Source organism: Squalius cephalus (assembly GCF_949319135.1).
Source record: "Squalius cephalus genome assembly, chromosome: 7".
NCBI lineage: Eukaryota > Metazoa > Chordata > Actinopteri > Cypriniformes > Leuciscidae > Squalius > Squalius cephalus.
The window spans coordinates 38,965,188-38,988,330 of NC_137128.1; the positions used below are offsets into that span (position 1 = coordinate 38,965,188).

General features: G+C 36.2%; 1 long non-coding RNA gene across 1 annotated transcript; it reads left to right on the plus strand.

The window, feature by feature from the left end:
- Window positions 1–21,797: 21,797 nt before the first annotated feature.
- Window positions 21,798–22,322, plus strand: LOC307162066. Its single transcript, XR_013821852.1, has 3 exons — window positions 21,798–21,856; window positions 22,008–22,080; window positions 22,176–22,322. It is a non-coding gene; the product is annotated as an uncharacterized lncRNA (long non-coding RNA).
- The last annotated feature ends 821 nt before the right edge of the window (window positions 22,323–23,143 follow it).

Here is a 23,143-nt window from a genome sequence, read left to right on the forward strand (position 1 = left end):
GTAAGATTTTCTATTACAACTTCTATTTAGCAACGATGCATTAAATTGATCAAAAGTGACAGTAGACATGTATAATGTTACAAATTATTTCAAAAGAATGCTGTTCTTTTGAACTTCCCATTCATCAAAGAATCCTGAAAAAAAATGTATCATGGTTTCCACAAAAACATTAAGCAGCACAACTGTTTTTAACATTAAAAACAATAAGACATGTTACTTGAGCACCAAAGCAGCATATTAAAATGATTTCTGAAAGATCATGTGACTGAAGACTGGAGTAATGATGCTGAAAATTCAGCTTTGCATCTCAGAAAAAGTTATTTTAAATTTTACACTATTACAGTTATTACAGCTTATTTTTATTTAATTTTTTGCAGCCTGTGTGAACCTGTGTGTGTCTAATAAAAGCTCAAAAGAAGAAAATGGAATAAAAAATAAAAGAATACAATACTAAACAGAACAAAATTCCATCATATTTGCATGGCACTAAAATCCTAATAAAACTCTGGATGAACTACTGTTGAAGAACCTTCCCACACATAACCAAAATCTATGGGGAAAATGCTCTGCAAGTCAAATAAAATCTCATCATAAAAGAATAAAAAGTGATGTCGCTGCAGATCGTGTTTCATATAATTTTAGTAATTTTGTAATTAAAAAAAAAGAAATCCACGTTGACCTCTCACACACATTCTTTCTTCTCAGACAAAAGATCAAGATCTGATTTGTCCCAAAACTAAACTTTTCACCCGAATCGCTCTACCATTTCAAACACAATGCAAGATGAATTCACACACCGCAGCACCTCTTCAGATGACCATGGGGGGGTGAAAGGGTTTCCTATGGCAACAGCAGTATGAGGGAGGGATGTGATAATCCAGGGGGATTGTGGGTGTACGGGGGTCTCCTGTGAATCCAGACACTCAGCATTACATTTTCACGAGACAGAACACAGACTTCACACACAGTACCCAAAATGAAATAGTATTAGGTAGTCCAGTTTATCCTGTATCACCAAAACCATGTTCTGCTGGTGTTCTCATATCAGTTTGGACGATTCTGTCACACCTCTGCAATCTTTGGATTTTATCAGATATATATCAGGAAATTTGTATGAATTACATATATGTGATCACTGTATAATCAGTTAAGTAAAACATATTCAACACTTGCCATTAAAGTAGTCTATACATTTATCGCTCAGACTGTTAATTTCTCAGTCTCAGTCTTCAAAGCTGGAAATAACATGGTCAGTGTAAATGATTTGCTTACATTTGATGTTCACGTAGGCGGAAAAAATTATAGTTTTGACCTATACAATTCAAGTATATTTAGAATTTAACACTGATCCCATATTAATCATTGAGCACCAATAAGAGCAACTGATAATAACTGAGCAATGAATCAGCATATTAGAATAATTTCTGAAGGATCATGTGACATTGAAGACTGGATTAATGATGCTAAAAATGCAGCTTTGCCATCGCAGGAATACATTACATTTTAAAATTGTAACATAGAAAGCAGTTATTTTAGATGTTTAGATATATTTTACAATGTTACTATTTTTGTCTGTATTTTTCATAAAACAAATGCAGCCTTGATGAACATGAGACCTTTTTCTTTCTTTCTTTGTTCAAAAACATTACAAATCTTAATTATTCCAATCTTTTGACCAGTAGTGCACTGTCCTTTAAAATACACACTCACTCCAAACTCACCCTTAGTCCCACAGCAGCCAGTCCTATAGCATATATCAAGAACACCAGAGCCTGTGGTGTAGCTTTCATTCCTTATTTGTCCTAACAGTACTTAGGGTGGTCCGAAGTGGTCCAACACTAACTGAGAGAGAGAAAGAGCGTGCCTTCCTATATATACACATGCATGTATCTAATATACACCCCGTAATGGCTTTCAGACGTGGTGGTCTGATCTTAACGTGGACTGTGGATGTGGCCTTTTTCAGCGCGTCTCCTTGTGGTCTTCCACAGAATTTGGGGGGGAAGTGGGGGGTTGGGAGGGGGCCCCATTTTAGCTCTTAAAATACCCTGGATCAAGCCGTGGTCGAGCAGCTCGTCTATCAGCGCTGATTACAAGTCGCTGGTGCTGCGGACAGGAGGCAATCAGGAACACGTTCACCCCTGATGTGTCTGCAAAACGCTTCCGTCCTCTACAGCCACCTGTGGTTTCCACCGATGTGGACGTGTCTTTACCGTGAGAGAGGAAAGGTAGATGATGTCCTAGGATTTCCTTTTTGCTATGCAAAATATGACTTCATGCCAGAGCTGAAGACTAACTAATTAAAGCAGCAATGCTAGGTACTCAATTTTTAGTAGCGGGACATTAGTTCATCTGTTTTCAAAACACTTAAAGGAATAGTTCACTTCAAAATGAAAATTCTGTCATCATTTGCTCGCCTTCAAGTTGTTTCAAACCCGTATGAATTTCTTTCATCTGCTGAACACAAAAGAAGATATTTTGAAGAATGTCTGTAACCAAACAGTTGATATGTACCCCAATGACTAACACAGAGGGGAAAAAAAAATACTATGGAAGTCAATGGGGTACATATCAACTGTTTGGTTACCGACTTTCTTCAAAATTAATAGGTCAATTAAAGCATTGAACAGTCTTTTTTTTTTTAAATGACCACTACTCTATATATTTAAATTTTGCATCATTATACAGCCTTCAGTGTCACAAGATCCTTCAGAAATCATTCTAATATGCTGATTTTGGTTCTCAAGAAACATTTCATATTATTATTATTGTTGATAATTAATAATATAATATAATAGTATGTATTTTGATTAATGGAAAGTTCAGAACACCATTTATTCTAAATAGAGATCTTTTGTAACATGATAAATGTCTTTGCTGTCACTTTTGATCAATATGTATTAATATCTTTCAAAATATAATAATAATAATAATAATAATCTTACTGACCCCAATCTTTTGAATGGTATTGTACCTGACGGTTTAAGGGGGTTCCCGGAGCGTTTAACCACAAGTGTGTCAGGTAGACAGTAAATGTGTCACATAGGCATTTAACCTTGAGGAAAACAGTTCAAGTGCTCAGGGCTAGTTCACCGTCTCTGAAGCTTGTTTTAATTTGAGGCACAAAAAGGTAAACCCCCACCTTTAGGAATGCAGCACCGAGTTGCTGGTTGCATTGTTCCAATAACCCCCCAAAGGAAAGAGTGTGTATGAACGCATTAGTGTGTGCGTCTACAAGAGGCATTTAGAGTGCTGTCAGGCTTTGAGTGAGAGTTTGTCTCTGATATCAGCCTGAAGGCTTTCTACGGGTTACCTGCTACAGACCTGAACTCAGAGACCGTCTGGGACTGTCCCCCCGCTGCACGCACGCACACACGCACGCACACAGATGTTTTCTACACTGCAGACAATAGGATGTTTGTCAGACATGCCTATGCACAATGTTTCCTATTGTAAAAAACAGTAACTGGACAACCCATTCAATCTCTGGCAAATCACCAGGCAGACACTCACTTCCCTGTTAATCACCACAGAGTTCATTCAAAACCCTCACACAGCAACACAGAGAGATGAAAGAAAGACAGCGAGAGGAAGACATCACATGAGTTTTAAACTTGCTGTCAAACGATATATATCACTAAGGTCGATATATCGGTTGATATTTGGCATTTTTAAATTATCAGCCTTGACCGATAAGTTTTTGTATTTGGTAGATGTGTCTGAAGCAGGACTTCTATTTTTTTTAATAGTATGTAGGACTTTTATTTTGAAAGCAAAGAGAATTCCAGAGCCTGAACGTCCGAGCTCCCATTTTCTGTCTTCATAAATTTACTGCCTTTGTTAAGCAAAAACGGTATACGAAAAACTATTATAGTGTTATCTTTTTATTCATATTTTTAACTCTTTCTCTATTTGTGAAAAACACTATAAATGGATTACAGAATCAAGAACTTTCAATCCAAAATATAAATGTTTTTTTTATCAATTTTTTATATTCATTTTCAAATAATTTATTTCAAATTTAGTAAATATTATGTAAAATTGTTCAGCAATTGTTATTCATATGTTTCTTACTATCTTTAAATTAGATTGTCTGATATCAAATCATATCTATCGGCTTTATATTGACCATCGGCCACCCTGCTCTAAGATATTGCCATCGGCGATAAAAAAAAAATAGTTTGGGGACATAACTAAACTAAACTGAAGTATACTTTGGGCTTACATCTCCACAACCAATCAAACTTCCCCATCGTAAAGCCAGCAACCAATCAAAAAACCAAAACCAACCTTAACTAATAAAACCAATGGATCAAGGTTTGGCTGGTTAACATGGGCATGTTTGCCTCTGCTGGTAGATGCCAGAACTACATCATTCTGTTTTTTTCCATGAATGGGCTTTCAAAAGAAGCACTGTAATCTTCTAGTAATATTTAAATAAATCTTTCAGTATTGTACATGTAAGTAATTGTAATGGTTTAAATAGTGTAATATGAACTGGCCATGAGCAACAATGGCAGAATCTGAATCACATGCACTACAGAGTTCAAAGGTTGGTAGTATTTTTTATGTTTTTGAAGTGTTTTCTGCTCACCAATGCTGAATTTATTTAATCAAAATTACAGTAAAAACTGTAATATTGTAAAATATTACTACAATTTAAAATAAATAAAAATGTTTATTTATCCCTGTGATGCAAAGTTGAATTTTCAGCATTATTAGTCTTCAGTGTTGCATAATCCTTCAGAAATCATACTAATGCTGATTTGTAAACCGTTGTGCTGCTTAATATGTTTGCGGAAACTGTGATGCATTTGTTCAGGATTCTTTAAACAACTTGAAAGGTCAAAAGAACAGCATTTTTTTTAAATAGAAATCTTTTGTAAAATTATAAAATGTCTTTTTGTCACTTTTGATGGATTTAATGCATCCTTGCTGCATCCTTTGAAAAAATTAATCTTACTGACCCCAATCCTTTGAGCAGTAGTGTACGCCAGTAGGGGTTATGCACCAGATGAGTAACTCCCATTAGGATGAATTCAAGTGTCACACAGTAGCTCTTCTTGAATAAAACAACGAAACAAACAGCCCTACAACCACTCAAAACCTCAAACCAGCTCAACAATTCCACTATAAAACCAGCTACCAATCTGGAAGCACCAATTAAACAGCCCCACCTTAAAACATAAATCAATCAAACAGCTCAAACTGTTCTCCTTAAAACACATCCAAATGTTGCCCCTTCCTTTCACCCTGAATGCCCCTTTTTCTAAAGCCTGCAGGAGTGGCAAGATTCCAGAGTACAGTGAGACTGTTTACGCCACGGATCACAGCAGACAGACATAAAGCTTTCACCCTGCCTCCCTCACATCGCGGCAACTACATTAAAAGGACATAAATCTGTGGGAGTGGACATGCAAGAATGTGCATGAGCGTATTAAAGAAAATAAACCTGATGTCAGTCAGAGAAACCAAAGCCCTGCAGATGTGATGATGTCTCCGTGTGTGTTGAAAGAACAACTTTTACCTTGCTTTTATGGTCAAGAATGGTTTTCATCGTTCCCTCTTCTCTCATTTTTGATTCACGGTTTATTAGAGGCTGTTCCACAGACGTCACTTGCACATGGAAAGCCATTGTGCAGTCGTTTTGAAATAAATGTATGGAGCCCTTATATGCGACATAGCCTAATTTTTCTTGGAACGCACAAACTGCAATAAATCCCTTATATGAAGGGCTGGGAGCCAAAACCCAAACAATCATTTACATAAAATATATCTACAGCATGTCAGGTTTTGGAGAGTCCATCATTTTGCTGTTTTTCTTATTCAACACTGTAGTATTTTATCCTCACAGCTTACTTGGAGGTCCGATGAGGACAAGATGTGCGTGTGTTGTAGTTCTCGAAGGCCGACAGTTTATTTCTGTTCCTGCGTCGCGACGCATTTTTGCCAACTCAGCGAAAACCCCGCAGCTTCTTGGAGACAGAGAGCGTGGGTGAGAGGGAGCGCAAACCCACAGTCAAAACTTCAACAGCTCCTACCGACCAGCACAGCCTCTGAAAAACACAAAAAGTCACACACTTACATGATCATGCTCGAACTTCTTGGCCCCCGAGCAGCTGAAACAGTAAAAAGAATATCACATGGCTTCCCCGCCACACAATACGGTCATAAAAGAGAAAGTGCACAGCTATGGTTGGCTGAAACAAAAGGACGGGGACAGACCGTCGGGCACCAGAGCCACATCCACAAAAGATGAAAACCCTGGATTACAGAGTACTGCAGAAAACCATATGACTGATACAAAACAGCCTGGACTTATTCAGCAACCTCGTAAAACATTCACTCATAATTAGGGCTGTGCAAAATGCATCTTGATGTTTTCAAATCTATATATAGATACAAATATTATCAGTAAATGTATATATTTTGTTATTTATTAAACTAAAGGATGAAAAAAAGAAAGGCCCGTTTTTCACACAGCTGTTAACTAATTAGAAGCAATATTGTTTTTATTTATATCAGTTTCATATTTTATCGTATTTATTGCATCATTTTCATACTATTTATATTTTATTAGTGTTCTTATTATTTTTAATATAAACATTTTATGTTTTGAATTTTCATTTCATCAATATTATTTTAAATTTTAGTAATTTTCTTTGTTCTTTTTATTATTATTATTATTATTTAGCTTTAAAAAGTTTTTTTTTTTCTTCCAGATTTGATTTAGTCATTTTAGGACTTTAACTTCAGTTTTATCAGGGGATTTAAAAAAATAAATAAAGTTTCAGTTAACAATAAAAACACTGATATATTTTTTACAAAAACAATTCAATATATGAAAAATGTGGGCACTTCTATGAAAATCTTTTATTCACTGATTAATTTGCAATTGCAATACACTATCACTGTATGCATTTGCATTAGTCACTGAAAAAGACAGTTTGAACTAATTCACAGAGATGAATCAAACTCTCCAACTCGATACCATACTGTATTTGTTACTAAAGTTTAACCATGACATATTTTTGCTTAATTTTATATAATTTTGTTATAATTTTAATCAGAAAAATCATTGTGAATATATTGTGTAGCCCTAATTATCTTACTCTAAGACGACGCATATTTACACCATTTAATATACATAAAATTGCAAAAAAAAAGTATGAATATTAGAAAGATGTCTTAAAGCTTGAGAAAAAAAGGGGTTGTTCACATAACATGCATTCTAGTACCACAAACAGAGAGGGCACTGGAATTGAACAAAAAGCACATTAGGTTTGAAAGCTTATCCAGCAAATTAACTGATTTATAAGCATTACTTATATAGGAACTATATAATGACTGTCATCAATGGTACCATAAGTCTCTCTGTAAAACTTAAATATTTAATATTCAATAAACAAATCTCATGACAGGACACGAGTGATCTTTCCAGAAGGTAAAGTGGAAGCAGGGCTGTTTCAAAAACATCACAAAGGTTGCGTCTCAATCCGCTCCCTTGTTCAGTAGTCAGGGCACTGATCAGGGAGTCGGCCATTTTAAGGCCAAGTAAATCAAGTAAAATGAATGTCAGAAAATGATCAGTTCTGCTGTTGTTCATTAATACCAGTAATGACAATAGCCTGGTTTCCATTACAGATTTGCACAAAACTTTTGTGATATTTTCTAAATGTCGATAAAAAATGATTGTGAAATTAAGCCGTTTCCATTAACCGATGTTATGCGACTAAACGTAATTTTTTCCTCTCGCGATAAGCCATTCCAAAAATCATGGCAACAGATGTTGGTAGGTTTACGTATATTACAGCCACTTCGCTAGGCATTATTTTTAATGGAAGGCGTGTTATCCAAGCATTAATGGCAAGGAAAGCCCTTTATACTTGGGAGTGGCCAGGGATGAGGTGTTTCTGGGTGCTTCTCCCTCATATCTGCTTTGTGGTCTTGATAAATTGTGGCATTTCTTTGTGGTGTAGAATGTATATTCCCGTAATTAATTAGTCTTTTACGAGTTAATAAAGAACTCTGTCTTGTCTTCTGTCCAAACATACCGTGCCATCTTTAAAGAATGATCGAGAAATAAAGAATGAAATGCGAAATAGTCCTTTTTCGAATTGCCTGAAAAAAAAACACCTCACACATGAGCGTGAAAACTTTTTCACAATATATGGGAGTTTCCATTGGGCATATTTTAAATGTTCAATTTTAAATTGCGCAATTTGAAGGGTAATGGAAACGCAGCTATTGTTTAACGAGGACGCTGTCATGTCACCATCTGGGTCCCAATGTGTAGTGAGCCAGGGACCATACAGGGAATTTGAGTACACATACTGATTCACAACCTAGGGAGCTAGGGAGCTGATTGAGACGCACCCTATGACAAATGGCAACCTCACACACTGGTCAAACAATCACATGTCTTGCTGACAGGAAGTGAAGAACTACAGGGATGTATGTGGCAACACAAAGAGCTTTAATCTTCCTTACAAAAGAAGGAAGCATGCATGGTGTGTGATTTACAAGCCAACTCTATCACACAAGGATTCAACGAATCACAGCAGAGATCCCTGAGTGTAACGAAGCCTGTTTAAGTTTAACAACACTACACTCTTTATTTCCTCTGCTTCTGTTCTTTTCCCACTTCACCTCTTTTCTCTCTTCTCAACGCCTCTGCAGGAAGTGCACACTCAAGTTTATTTTTGAATCGGACAAAAGGAATGCATGCCATTTCCTGTTCATGCCGTCTCCATATGGACATATGAAGAAATGCACAGGTCTAATAGAAGGGTTTTTCCACGATTCAAGAGTCAGGCTGCCATTATAAGCTCCAATATTAGCTCATCAGACTCCAAACATAAAACAATAAGGGCTTCTTTTCCACTCTGGCAAACACTGAGATTCAGACATCCAATATAAAACAGTCCAAAATTAAAAAGTATGAAGTTTTGGCCTTTTCAGATATGGGAAAATGTAGACTATAACAGTATCCATGAACAATGGCACACAAAATGAATTTTCTTCTTTCAGCAAAAACAGAAGCAAAATCATTTGTGAGCCAAGTACTAGTTCAAAAATAACATTTTCTGTATTCTTTGACTACTGGCAATGGTTCTGACCCAAACGGTCCCAAAATGGTCCTGTGCCACCCTAAGCTCGCCCTGTCCCAAATGCCACCTGGTCAAGAAGAACACTCTTAGAAGAAAAGGTTCTATATAGAACCTTCAAGGGTTCTGTCAGGCTCTTATATACAAACTTTTAGGGGTTTCCATCATGGGAGAATTTTATGAATTTAGTTTTAATCCATTTAGTTTTAATTTAGTTTTAATTCAAGTTTTATGAATTATGTAGCTTGTAAACATACTGTAGAGCAAATTTAAATAACCCATTAAACATTAAAGTATTATGAAATCATGTAAGACATTTCTCTTTATATAGAACCTTTTCGGCATAAAGGGTTCTTTAAAATTGAGTTAAGTGCTCTATGGGTATAGAATAAAATATAGAATATATTGAACCTATTTTTATATATAATATATTGAATGACATGCTACATGACACGTATAGACTGCATGTACAGATCAAGTGCGAAATTTGGGTTCTATAAAAACCTCAGTATTCTGGCCTAACTGTAAACATGAGGCGATAAGATTGGACCGTTTAAAGGACTGTTCACACCAAAAATGATAACTATAACAATAACTATATTATCATCCACATCAAGAGACAAAAAAATTCTATTTATTCTAAGCACACACTGCAGTTATGTTGTCTGCCGCTTTAAATGCCCGAGCTCTTTCTGATTCTGATTGGCTGTCAATGCTTTTATCATTCATCAGCTGGAAATGCTAAAAAGAGATATTGAGAGAGATATGAAAGAGATATTAGGCAATGATACGAGCAACAACATAATTTTTCTGTCATTATCGTTATAGCTGTGATGTGGACTTCCCTATTCTCATAGAATGATACAGATTATTTAAAGTTATTGTTATCATTATATTTATCGTCCTCCTTGGTGTGAATGGCCCTTTAGGCAGAGACTACGGAAATTCAAAAAATAATTACAATCATGTTAAGAGAATCAAACCATTTTTGCATCCTCACAAAACTACAGAAAAGGCACCCAAAAGTTTGGGCACAAAATTTGAGTCATTATGTAGTTTTTCGTACTAAAAGCAGCATCTGCTTTGGCATCTGCTGAAACAAGACAAATTGGTGGCTTCCACTGAAGACAAATTGAGAAGTCTATAAAAAGAGCATGCTTTAATGAGGAAAAAATAAGAAATAATAAAAAGAAAATCCTCTGTATGCCAAAACCTCTGTTTGAACTGAGACCAATTCAGAACCGTATATCAGGTTTTATGTGGTCATGTGACATCAAGACTAACACTAACTCTATATGTTACACTACAAGTGAAATGACATTCCCATCAGGGTTTTGCATTGGAACAGACTGGTTCTGTTTATGTGGAAAGATTGTTAAATATGTTTTCTCTTTACTACATTTGGGGGTGAAACGTAAAAAAAATAAGTAAAAAAAAAAATATGTTGGCAAACCATCAAACCACCACAATCATTAACATAAAAAAACAACGTATCTAAATATTCAGTTCCGTCATTTCATCTCCAAGCTGATTAAATGAACAAAACAGCCTCTTTTTCTTTCTCCTTGACTTAATCAAAATGAATTAAACTCTCAAACAGTCCTCGCTCATTTTTCACACAGAGAGGGGTAACAAGTAAAAAAAAAAAAGGGGAGAGAAAGAAGAGGAAAATGAAATAAGAGAAATGAACGGCTCATTGCTTGTGCATCCTACAGCAGTGGGGTCCCACACTGCGCCCAGTGGGGTTTACAGCATTATGGGTAATGAAAGGGGAAAAAAAACTAAATGATCTAATGGTTTAGACTAGCTGGGTGGTTGTCTTTTGGAAGTGAGAAAAAAAGAGGAATAGTCACTTTCTGTTTATGCCATAGACACTCAGTAGAACACAGTGTTCTTTCTTTAACTGTACTGTATGTGTGTGTTGGCTCTTCAAAAGGTTCCAACTTATTGAGTCTACAGATCGCAGATTACAGCCAACAATACAGAGGTTTCATGCAAACAGATATAAAAAGCAAAAATTGCGGTTTCATTTTTAGCCATTTGGATGTTTTGTTATCTTGCATTTCTTTGGTGGCATTTATGTTTTTTCTTAATTTCTTAATCAGAGGTGTTCTCTTGGGAAACTGCTGTTTAAGATGTTTGTGGTTAAATCCTCAGTCATAAACACGTGGCACATTCTACAGTCAGCACCTCAAGAAAATTTTCTCAAGAAAGCTTTTAGTTTCCAATGGAAATAGGAAGTTAAAATCCATTTCATTTACTGTTCTTCAATTCAGATTGTAAGGACAATTTAGTGTATAAATGCAAAGTCCATATCAAAAATGGTCTTTCGTTAAATAAATATTGTTTTCCTTTGAGTTTGGCATCAAAGATAAATTAAGCATAACCAAGCCTTAAAAAAACAACAACTCAATTTCACATTATTTCATCACAATTATGACATAACTATCAAACGAGCTGTTTTCACCAGTCAAATGAATGTCTATAAGATTGATTTAGGTTGTTTTTGAGACAATTCTTTAGAGCTAATTTGTGAATGCACACTTACAAACGCCTTCAATTTCCAAACTATATAGAATAAAGTATCTCAGTATCTCCAGCTACCACATGATAAAGCAGAATGTCATTTGTCACTAGAAGTGCCGCTGAATTTTTAACACACCAACATCAAGTGGTTAAAAAAAAAAAAAAACTGTGAATGGAAGCCAAAATGAGGACTTTAACAGCTGACAACCTTTAATATTCCCTTGAAATGCAGTAACTACACCAACACTGAATCTGAGCAGATTGGCTCAGTCTTTTTGATTAACTTTGATATCACTTTTCACGCTCAGATTTCTCTTAATTTTGTCACTAGAAGTGTCACTGAATTTTCAACGCTACATAACATCAAACATATAAAAAACTGACAACCTTTAAAATGCCCTAGAAAAAAAAAAAAGTGCAGTAACTACATCAACAAAATAGTGGAACTGAGCAGATTGGCTCAGTTTTTTTGATTGACTTTGATTTGATATAAATTTTCAAAAAAAATTCTCTAAGCATAGTCGAACCAAGCCCATCTGTTAGTCAATCATAGTTTTAGAGACTTGTTTTCAGTCATAATTAAATTGGCAAAATGTGTAGTTAAGTGTTTTTCTTTTGTAGGGCAGTAAAAATGCAGTGTTTTTCCATTCTCAAACTACTGTTATATTTAATTCAGACGCTAAAGCCCTAAACACACCCATGCTCTCTCGAAGTCACCAAAGGCTGCACGTTGGGTTAGGGTGCGTTCCACTCAAATTCCAAAATGACTACTTTAATGCCAATTGAAACCGCTGTATGTATTTCCTACGCCACGAGTGGCACTAAATGGAACGAGGGTTTCCATGCAGGACAGTTTCCCCTCATTTTCCATTGTTCGACCAAACAGATTGTCCCACCCCAAACTCGTGCCATTGGCTGAGCCAATGCTGCTACTCAAAAACAAAAGCACAAAGACACAAGCTATTTAGAGTTTTCGTGGAAATGTTTAAGCTATTTAGAGTTTTCGTGGAAATGTTTGCAAACAGCTTACTTGGTAATCTCTGCATATTAAGCAAGGATAAGATATGGTATTTTAACACTGAAAGAAGAAAATTACAGTTTTAGCACCAAACTCATTTAAAAGAAAAAATACATAAAGTATACAATCACACACTATGACTGAGCAGCAGGTAGGCTAGTGGAAATTGTACATACTATCTCATATTTTAACTGTATGTAAATGTCACTACAGCCGAAACCATGCCGTTTTAGTGCAATTTTTTCCCCAACCAACCGCAGTCATGCTCCAGGGAGCCTGAGCTTGTGTTGTAAGTTTTCAGTGAAGAGTAGAAAGATCGTTAGAATAAATCATTCGCTACGTTAAGGGTTGTTGGTGATGTAGATGCACTTACGCTCTACATTGCCCCACACCACCCAAATGCTCCAGATGGGGACAAAGTTTATGCAGATTGGCTCATTAACCTCACTGTGCTGATCTCTCCACAGTAATGGCACACGCAGCATGATGGGGCTTCAATAATCCATCTCAACATCCTCTCCACACAACAGATTACAGTGTGGATGCCACAAACCCTGGCCCTGGAAATAACGATGGTTCAAGATGGAGTCTACATATGCGAGCGCACATGCTCAAGCGCACCCAGAAAAAGTGTTAGAACAAAAAAAAAAGAAAAGAAGGCGTCTTAGCAGCTGGTGTCACATTCCCCCTGAGGTGTTTCCGTTAATTTTAGTTCCTCAGACAGAATGGATGAACATCTCTTTGAAGTGTGGCCCATTCTGGGATATTTCTTTCAAAGCACCACAACCACACATGGAGGTACATTGTCTGTATGTGTGTGTGTTTGCAGGTTTTGTTGAGACTTGGAATGGGCGTGGCTTCCCTCAAGACACCCCTAACATTCTCCGGATTTTAGAGCTGCCTTGACATCTGTACTGTACGTCTGAAAATGATTGTTGAATGGTGACTGCTTTTCACTGTTTGCAATGAATGCCCACATTTATGCCGCCGAACAACACACACCCTTTGAACAAAACCTCGTCTTTCAGTTTTCACTTGAAAAGCAGTCACTGTGCTTACCTTCTGCAAGGGTTCTTTGATTTCTGGGAGATTTATAAAAAAGCTCTGCTCAAACTATTGACTTTATAATATTGTTAGTAATCTTTCAGATTTCAGATGGTAGTGTTGCAAGGCTGAATTTTCAACAACCATTACTCCAGTCTTCAATGTCACAATCCTTCATTCTAATATGCTGATTTGGTGCTCAAGAAACATTTCTTATTTTAATCTTGAAAAGAATTCAGCAGCTTAATTTTTTTTTTTGTGGAAACCGTGATACTTTTTTTCTGGCTTCTTTGATTAATGGAAAGTTCAAAAGCATTTATTTAAAATAAAAATCTTTTGTAACATTATAAGTGTCTTTACTGTCATTTTTTATCCATTTTATACATCTTGCTGAAAAAACAACAATGTTCTGCACCCAAATTTTTGAACGGTGTTGTTTGTGTTTGAGATGTTTTATCATGTCTTGTTTGAGCTTCCAAATCTACTATTCCACAATTATGTAGGCAGTTTCAAAGAAAAATTAAGACGTGTAGCTCAACACAAAGCATGTAGGAGCCACTTAAATAACAGAAAAATATGCCATCCATATTTTCACTTGAGATGAAGAGAGCAAGAGATCGTAGCAACAGTGGCAGACTGGTATATGATGAAGTCTGAGGATGATATAATGCCAAATGAACTGAACATGTTTCATCAATCACACTATGTAAATACTGAGAAGACATGACATTCAGAGCAGATATCCAGGTACAACTTTAAGAGTTTGTTAAAAACGAACAAACTCACAAATTCTAACAAATTATATCTAACAAGCTCTAATAAAAAATTAAAATGGTGTCTTATATTTTATACACGTTTCTTTCAGTACATAAAACATTAAACCAAGTGGCATTTGCAACCAAATGGGTTTCTCTCAGAACTAACTTTACTTTTCAGAAATATTTTTGCAGTTAAACACAAAAAATAGCTTTGAAACTATTTTCACTCAGAAATTGAGTAAATTTAACAAAGAATTACAAAGAAACGGCAAGGATTAAACAATTTTGAAGTAAAAAAACTGTAATTGTATTTTCTTGTAAAACATGCTCCAATACTGTCGAAAAAATCTTTTTTTACAATGTACTTTTACCTTCTGAAATTCCAATGTTCAAATGTTGATATACAAATTCAAATAGTATATCTATTGTTTTCTTATTTAAAAAAAATAAATAAATTGAGAAATGTTGTGTGTTTGAGCTGCGTTATTTAAAATTAATAAATTTAAACAGTTGCGCTTGACATTTTGTTGTCTAATGCAATGACATTCATACAATAATTAAATGTTCAAATATTTTCTTAGGCCCGTGTATCTTACCCAGCAGATACACCTGGCATTAAAAATATCTGGATTTGAGTGTCTTATTTTGTGCGTGTGCCCTTTGAGAATTCTTTCTGTCTGTTTGGGCCTGCTTGCTTGCTTGTGAGTGAGAGAAAGAGAAAGAGAGAGACAGTGGAAGAGAGGAGGGGGTGTTCTCTCCAGACGCCCGTTGCTGTTGATCATTATGTCTGTGTTCAGGTGTCTTTGAGGGTGGCAGTAGGTGGAGATAACCCGGGAGACAGACAAAGAAGGTAGAGTGTATATGCATGTGTGTTTGTGTGTGTGTGTTGGGGGGTGGGGGGGTTACTTTCCGGTACAGATATAATCACAGCCTGTAATATATTTAACAGTCGTCTCTCTCTCGGTCTGTTGCGGCTTTCCGTGACCTTACTTTATCTCACTGCAGACCAGAACGGCAACAAACAGATTTCATATATTGCAATTAGACACATCTGGATCCTGTCAGAAACACCAGACAGATTTCAGTGATCAGCTGTGTACTTCTATTTCCAGTGTACTTCTGTCTGAACTGGGCTTTCTTTTAAACAGTGACTTGTCTACACAAAATACATAAACTGCTGTAGTTAATAAGTACCATTTACTGTACTGTATAACAGAAAAAAGTGCAGAGAACAATGAAACTGAAACCCAGATTAAAGGTAATTATGCACATTTAACTTGTCACTAAGCCAAGTTTACCTTCAGCCCACATACACGCATCATTTTACCAATTTAATCTAATGATGCAGCGGTGATAATGAGAGTTTGGACGCTGAGATGATAACTCACACCAGTCTGTGTACCGACAACGGAAAGCAGTCAAACACAAGAGGCGAAATCCAGGTGATCTGGATCAAGAGGTTTAGAAAACTAGAAAGGTTGTAACACTTTCCAATTTACTTCTAGCTAAAGATTGCACGAAATGTGGCAGTGCATTTGTTTCCCATTTTATTTGCAGTTTTGAGTCGAAATGCTTCCTGCACACTTTTTCAATTATTTATACAAGTCACAACAGACAAGTCAGTTTCGTTGCCACAATAAATGAATGCACATCATTTAAAATATCATTCAATTGGTATTGCAGCCCACTCTGGTAATGGTATAGACTGTAACAATAGCACTCTTTGTATATGACATTAATTGTTACACAGTATTGTAGATTTTTAAACTACTTTAATTTGTTTCAGACAGATTCAAGAATATTATATCAAAATATTGAGATACATAGTGCAAAATATATATCAGCTTTAAACCCCCCAGTGAACTGCATGGATTATTAATCACAAAAGAAAAAAAATATCAATTTTTTTTTCTTTTTACTTCAATACAACAAAATAATTTATTTCCTAGCTTTTTTTTAATGATCATGTAGACGAGATTATTGCAATAAAATGTAAATATTCCAGTGGTGTTGGTGCAAATAAATATATATAAAAAACAATCAAATATGAAGAGAATGATTAAATATAATGGGTAAGGGTAAAGAATAACCACCCATAGAGGTTAAAAGTGTCTTTTAATAAAGAAATTTGCATCTGTGTAGCTATATCTCGTTTCAGCATTATATAAACAGAAGCTTCTGATTTATATGTAACTTATATATAAATGTAGTAATTTATTCTGATAAATAGCCTAAATCAAATACATAAAACATCTGAATAAATAGCAATATATTTTTTAAAAGTCTTTCAGAAATTGCTCAATCAAACTGCAGATATAGCACTTTTATGAATAAGTTATTGGTGACACAAGCCGTTTCTCAATATGCGAACTTGTCTGTACTTGTGTTCTTGTGGACTTGTGAAACGTCATCAGTCGCTGCCCTAGTATGGCCTAGTACTGTTCCAATTCAAAGTTCACATCTAGCCAAGTCCAGTTCGAATCCCCGGATGTGTTCTTGATCCGCCCCTTTTACCGAGGATGCATCGAGAGGTGACTTGTGCGGACTTCAGACAGCCAGGTATCCCAGAATGCATCTCACACCAACCAGCAAGCAGAGGAGAAACCCCGCGTAATTTAAAAATACTGCTATAATTGTGTCACAAAATGTAGTTTTAAGAGTATTTCAGGCGAGAATGTAGTTGTTAAAAGCTCAAATCTTTGGTTTATTTATAAAGATAGCGCCTATTTGAAAATTTGATCTGAAGTTTTCGGAGTTTTGAGAACCAGGCAATCGGACGCTCGGCGCTCGTACCCCGCCGAGAACAGCCTCTCTCGGCTAGTGCTGCTGACTTGCCGGTGGCTCGGATGTCTAGTCTAGTGGTTTAACTAACATGAGATATAAATCGTCTTGTGTATATCCAACAGGCGATTTATTTATTTTATTTGTCTCATTAATGTATAATTTGTTCCCTGGCAAAACGTTTTAGCTGAGAGCAAAGTGAAGTTTCATAGCTTTATTTAACGTTAGTCTATTTAAATTTAACGTTTTAGCGAGAGCTGACTTATGTTTGACTGAATTGTTGGCTTTTTATTGTTGTATAGCTTCTTATACCTTTTAGGCTACTTATACTTTTAGAATGGCTATTATTGATCATTAAAACTGACATTTAACAAAAAAGGTTATGTCATTTTATTTTATATATTTGAAACATAGCCTATACAATATTTTATTATAGTCTGCATGTTGCCTATTCTCTTCACTGTATACATATATGACACAACCCTGTCTCTTTTTGCTAAATATTCGTTTTAATGATCAATATTATAATGTTTTTTATTCATCATATTTTTAAAATGAAAACAAAAAGAGTCAGGGTTGTGCTTTATATTTCGTGTTGTTGTAAATATGCAGTGAAGATAATCAATTGCGTTTCCTGAACCACATTTGTGTGGCCATTATGTTAAAGATTTTTTTTAAATGAAAATGAAAAGAGGCAAAGTGGTGGTTTATAACATATTTCGTTTTATTTGTAGCCTATAAAGAGATAACCGGAGTAGCCAGAGCGAGCTGAGTGACGCTATCAAGTACGCCGCTGTTCCATTTGCAGAATTATCGGACTTGTGTCCTCCCGTCCTCGGGAGTTCGTTCTCCTGAGTCGAACTTGTCAGTCCGAACTACCAAGGACTCAAGTCCGAACTTTGCGTACTTGGTATTGAGAAACGGCTACAGTTCCTATTTCATGCGCAGCTGCCACCTACAGCTTTTACCCTTAATTCATGACCAATATCTTCAACTTTTGCATTGTGAGAGCAAAGTGAAGGTTTACATACCTCCTTTAAAATCTTAAGAAGACGTGAAGGAAGACATTCCACGTAAGGAGCATTTGTATCGCTTCGGAAATGTCCTCGGATCCTCCAGCTGGTTGGATCTGCGCCGGTCAGTCACCGCTGAATCGCTGTAGTTCCACTCGCACTCTGAATGATTCCACAAATGGGGCGGGGCTTTGTGTCACATGACAGACTACAAAACATTTGATTGGCCACTGTGATGTAGGTTGACACAATGCTGTTGCTTGTGATTGGTTGGGTGTGAAGCTATTTGACGTTGAGCTCGATTTGTGTTAAGAATTTGGTGAAGGGGGGCGAATAAGTGTGGGTGGGTGGGGTCCTTCAGAAAAAAAGAAAGAAGCAAGGCCCATATTTTCTGCGAGTCTGTCAGTGTCGAGATTTCCAGCTTAAAGATGCTTAAAACGTACACTGACCATGAAAGGAATGTGTTCAAAGAAAAATGTGAGAGAAAAAGATTTTACAATATTTGAAATAAAACACAAATATATTTTTGTGAAAGAATATTCATATACATGTTTTTTATTATTGTATCTTATAAATGTTAGACCACTAGTTCCCGGATCAACATACTGAATAATTGTAGAGCAATCACATTTTACAATTAATTTGATCTCTGAACGCTTTGGTTTTTGCAATGTGTCTTTTTAGTGTGCTTATTAGCTCTTTTCTCTATACCGGTAGACTTCCTGTTTACCCCACAAACCACAAATCTGAATGAATTTGCTTGGCTTATAGAAGAGAAAGAGTATTGCTGTTGGGACACTTTTAAACAGACACATTTGTCTTCCTTTTGGTCAGGGCAGCAGAAGGAATTCATTAAAGCATCCTTAAACAGTTCCATTGAGGTATGTTTTTGACCATCATCTGGAACAGATTCGATTTTAATTGACAATTAGTTCCCTGAGATCTATAAAACAACAAAGAGAAATGAGAAAAAAAAAAAAAAAAGTCTTACAGTGCTTCTTCTCTCCTCTGTGCTGTTTCTGCTGAACCACAGAGCTCTATGACACATTTCAGTGAATTATTTACAAAAGACAAACTCAAAATAGGATTCAGTTCTCCTTATATGAGCAATGAGCTTCACTCCTCAAAGCTATCAGGCCAAATAGATTGTAAAACAGATCTGTAAAAAATGACAGTCATCATCATTTACTCACCATCACGTTGTTTCCAACCATATGATTTTCTTCCTTCCGTGGAAGACAAAAGGGAGTTAGAAGACAGGAGTCACTTTGAACACTTAATTGCTTGAAAATAGAGCATTTTTCAGAATGTAACCTTTTGTGTTTCATTGTAGAAAGTCGTATAGGACTGGAATGGCATGAGGGTGTGTAAATTATAATTTGGGTGTGTGTTTCAAACTAAGGGGTCGTTATGACCATTTTCAACTAAAAACAGAAAACTTACAGTATGTGTTTTGGCCGTTCAGTTACACGACAACCGCGTTTTTGAAATAGATACCATTATCATCTCTGTATAAACAACAAAAATGCAAATTAGTGACAACGGTGACATCATGCGTATGCGTATTACGTTGTCGTGTACCCTAATTCTTTAAAGGTAAAGGTTTACAAGACAATGTACTAAAAATGGAAAAGTTGTCAAAACGATCCCTGTTCACACGGATCCACGAAAATGATTAAAAACGCTGTATTATGCACCAGGCCAGTAGATGGCGATGTAATTTTGTAAAGAAAAACTGCGCCTACTGAACACGTAATTTTCAGTATCGTTTTCAAAAACTTGCTCTTTGAGTCTCGTTTTCAAAAGTTAATTTTTTCAGGCCTCCAAAACACCGTTGTCGTGTAAATGAACGGCCAAACGCATAAAAACGTTTCCCTTTTTAGTTGAAAACACGGCCCGTTAATATAGGCTAAAAAGATGGTATTTGATTTGAACACAGGCTATATATTCATCTTTGAACAATCAGAAAGCAACAAATGTATGTTAATCATTTTGGAAAAAGAACTTTAATGAAAAAGATTCATTCTTAAATTTGAGCTCTTTTAACATTCTGTCCCCATATGCTCACAGGGTTTTGCATAATTCTGCACTCGTTTCTGTCTATTATGTTGTCTGTTGAAACCGCAATTTATAAGGATGTGGTAGACAGTGTGAAGGAAAATTAATCTTTTTCCTTTTCGCACACACACACACATTCATGTGCTCAGTAGTTATTTGCAGGGTTGATAAATTCGCTCCTGCTAAAGGATAATCCATAATGAAAGTGTTGCAGGTTTGTGCAGCAGAGGCTAGTTTCTGTCGTCTCCATGGTGATTTGACATAGATGTTCACATGTGGGTAAAAACATTTCACTGGGATGGTATTCAGTGCTGGAATTTATTGCTAAATTTAGGCAGGACATTTTCACAGTTATCTGGCTGACACCGCAGTGTAGAGACCGCATTATAAATTGTGTTTGGCAGAGTGTTATGAAGTAAAACTTATATTATATCATTACAAGCAAATTTTTTTAAATTACTGTTGGATAAACCCTGACGCTGCTTTGTAAATCAATTTAAATTAGGATGACACGTAATTTTATAACCGAGGTCATTCCAAAACACTGTTTGTGTGTGATCAGAATGATTGTTCCACCTTTTGTCACTGTCATCACGTGTGGAAATCTGATCTGCTATACTTGATTACCATGGCAACCTACCAAAGCCAGGGATTTAGGAATATCAGTGCCAAACACTAGGCAAATTTCAATGTGAGCTTTGACAAAAGCCTATCAATCAGCTTTAGCCAGAAGTGAATTATAAAGAAAATCAGTAAACATGTTCAAAAATGTAAAAAAAATAAATATTTATCAAGTACATGCTTTATAGTTTACAAAAGAAGACAAGAGCTGCATCCAAAATTGAGTAGGCTATAGGCTCTCTTGAAAAGGTACTTATTTTGAACCGCTAAAAAATATATTGTTCTATATAGTATGAATGTGTGTAGTATGAATGTAATCCGGACGTGGCATGCCAATTTTGCAAATGGAGCTTGAGGTAAGTCACGTTGATCAATATGTCATTTCATGTTGCATTTTTATTGGCTAGTCAGAATTAGGTCGTAGCAGTAGCAAACAATGAGATGATCATGCTAAATTTCTGATACTTTCAGATAATTATCACAGGCTATCTTTGACTGTGTCAACGGCCATCTTTGAACATCTCTCACCATACGACGTATATGACCACCGTTTAGGAGCCATGACTGGCCATCTTTCGTCTGGGACAGCCCAAAGTTGTACAATGTGTACTGGGCACACAACTTTTCTATGTGGATGAGGGGGCTGGAGGAGCTTCGTGTCAGATCTCAGAATGTCTGGTTGATTGCTGACATGCCTTGAGTGAGGGCAGATGTTTGCTAATTGGAGTGATTAGGTCTTAATGAGGGGAAAGGTCCTTAACTGGGCACCCACTGTTTTAGCCAATAACACGTTGCTCACGTCGGCTCAGCTGCTGGTAACGAGCGCTACAAAACCCCTCAGACGATAAACTAAAGAGATCAAAGCGTCAGGATTCATTTTGGATTTCTAATTGCTCTCAATGTTCATATTTTTAAAACAGAAAACATTTGGTAGTGTATGAATTTGTATTTCAAATCAGTACACACAGACAACACACTTGTCTGTACATGTACTGAATTCTTTGCATGCTTTCTACGATAATTAAAAGCATGTGAGTCTCTCTGTAGTAATGCCCACGACTTGCTTCTTTCTTGATCTAAGGGAAAAGAAAACATGACGATTTTCACTGGAACTTCTTATGAAACTCAACCGGGCTTAATATTTAACCCTAATTGTGAGTTTTTGTGGTCCTGTCTCCCTCTGAATGTCAGCTGATTTAGTGTCTTCATGACCTGGGCTGAACAGTGGTGTGTTGTGTGTCTGATGCAGAGGGAGATGCTGAGTAACATGTCTGGGTTTCGGGGTGACTGGAGGTTACTTCTGAAGCCGTTACGCAACTGTGGCTGTTCACTTGGAGTGTAAATGGAGGAAGGACGTTCTGATCCACCAAGAGGAAGTGGCTGTGAAACTACGTAAGGGCCCGTTTTTTGAAAAACAATCCTTCTTCCTCTAATCCTGAATCAGATCTGTCTGGATTTTGTTTTACACTTGTGTCCAGATAGAACCAGATTTAGCCACACAACTTCCATTTATAACATTCATTTCACTCTCACATGCTCTACTGCCAAGGATTATATGGGTATACACTCTGGTCAGTTAGCAACAATAGTTGTGTCTGGTTGATTTTGACCATCTCATCCATCCAAATTTGGGGTCATTATGTTTTGTTTTTTTCTATATTTTTATTCTGCAAGGAATTGCTTTATTGATCAAAAGGGACGGTAATGACATTTTTTATAAAAATATGCCGAATAAATGCAGTTCCTTTGAAATTACGGTTCATTAAAGATTCAAATAAATTACAGTTCCTACAATATTTCTACATTACAATAACACCACAACAGTTTTTAACATTGATAATAGTAAGAAATGTTTCTTGAGCAGCAAATCATCATTTTTTGAATGATTTCTGAAGGATCATGTGACACTGAAGACTGAAGTATCTCATTCAACACTTAATATGTACAGAGCCCCACACATGACATGCAGGAAAAAATAGGCTAAATCGTGCGCACGATTATAAATCGAGGTAACAAATTTGTAAATTGTCTGCACGATTTAGTAAATCGAGGGAATGAATTAGTAAATCGTGCACACGATTAGTTTCTTGCATGTCGTGTGCGGGGCACCGTAAAAATTCAAGCAAATAATGTTTTTTTATCATTGCATTTTGTTATCATTCATTTGGTGGTGGCAAATGGATTTGAAATTAAATGAAAGTGAGTAAATGATGGCAG